Here is a 1,862-nt window from a genome sequence, read left to right on the forward strand (position 1 = left end):
GGGTTTATTTGGCAAACATGCAAGTTTGGTTAAACAAAATTTTGACACCTCAAAATTCCACTAATATGGATTTTTCCATTAAATGAAGTCAACATTTTGACTTTCTTCATTTTGATTCAACAATCAATTTGAATTATAAATTTCAAATTAAAGTAATATTTAATGATTAATTAAATATTTAATTAATATTTAATATTAATTCAAATGTCAATCCCAATTAATTCCGACACATATTTGATTAAGATATTAAATTTTATTTAAATATCTCAGATTCTTTCTTTTTGTTTAATTCGTAAATAAAACAAAAATGCAGTTAAATATATCGTATATATGTAGTGCATTCTCCCTAATTTGAATTCGAACACTTCGAACTCACTCGTCACACTGTTCTATGGTTTAGTCCGATATGAGCTACCAGAGGGACCTAATGGACCTATAGATCATGGGCTCCAACGATCCAAGATTAACCGGTTAAACTCATTAACTTTGTTAACCAACATTCGTTAAGTACTAGGACATTCCACTATAGCCTAGTAGTTGCACTCCCCTCACTATAGATATATTTTTGTCCATTTGATATAACCATGATTAGTAAGTCGATCCTTCACAGGTTGTTCGTAACTAGAGCTGGGTCAATTTACCGTTTTACCCCTGAAGTTACTTCTTGTTTCTTATGTCTCACTGATCCTCTAATGAACAATTGGTTTGTGGTCCAACCAGTAAACCGGATCCCTCTCAGGCCAATGAGAGGGTGGGGCCCCTTATTCAAGACCTGGAGTCAGTAATTAAGGGAACTACCTCTCTTCTATCCCTAAAAGTGGGTAGGAGTGAATTCCATCTTGCACCCCACGTCCTCAGCCATTTACCCAGTCTTACCCCTGAAATGAGAGACCTATTGAGTTGGCGAACTTGAGCCACTCTCACCCATGCAAATCTAAGGATAATTCCGAATAAACAAGAAGTTCATGGTTAGCTCAAGATTAAGATCGAGTTACTTAGGTCATCGAATGAAAAGAAAATCAGTCTCAACAGTAAACGACATTATAAAGTGAGAGTGATTTTCTTCATGGTCCGATCTTATGCAATACTCATTGCATAGGACGCCCCCACTCATATGTCTTCACATGTACAATTTTAGTGATCGCATTGTTTATATCATATACAAAAGTGGGCCGCATCCATAGTGTCCTTAGGATAAGGTACTCAGCCTTATCCTTATACTATAGATCATATTGACTATATACTTGAACTTGATCAACTCTTATGTCTCTACATATAGTTCAAGTAATCATACTATAGCCAGAGTGTTCTTAGTTTATTGGATTTAGATTAATGATCGTAAAGTTCACTTTATTCAATAACAACCTTTACTGAATAAACAACAATAATAACTTTATTGAAAATAAAATATGCTTTTGTTTACAAACTATGAGTTTTAGGATATAAAACCCAACAAACTCCCACTTGGACTAAAACTTTAGTGGTTGGGTAGAGAGAAAGACATAAATACAATAAACTAGGGTATCACATACTAATGCCTTTTCTCCCACTTGCCCTAGATTACCTAACTCGTAGTCCTAGACTCACTAGGTGCCCTTCATACACTTTAGCAATGTTGTGCTCTGAAGCTATCTGTGTGACGATCACATCTCCTCGTTACAAAATCTCTCTTATGAGATGATATTTGGGCTCAATATGTTTTCCTCGCTTATGGCTTCTTGGTTCTTTTGAATTTGCAAACCCTTTGCTCGTGATCCTTTTCAATGAACCCCTCTGGTTGAGCCATATAGATACTCTCTTCAAGATTGTCGTTTAGAAAAGATGTCTTAACATCCATTTTCCAAATTTCATAATCATAAAAT

Source organism: Cucurbita maxima, unplaced genomic scaffold, assembly GCF_002738345.1.
Source record: "Cucurbita maxima cultivar Rimu unplaced genomic scaffold, Cmax_1.0 Cma_Scf00439, whole genome shotgun sequence".
NCBI classification, from domain to species: Eukaryota; Viridiplantae; Streptophyta; class Magnoliopsida; order Cucurbitales; family Cucurbitaceae; genus Cucurbita; species Cucurbita maxima.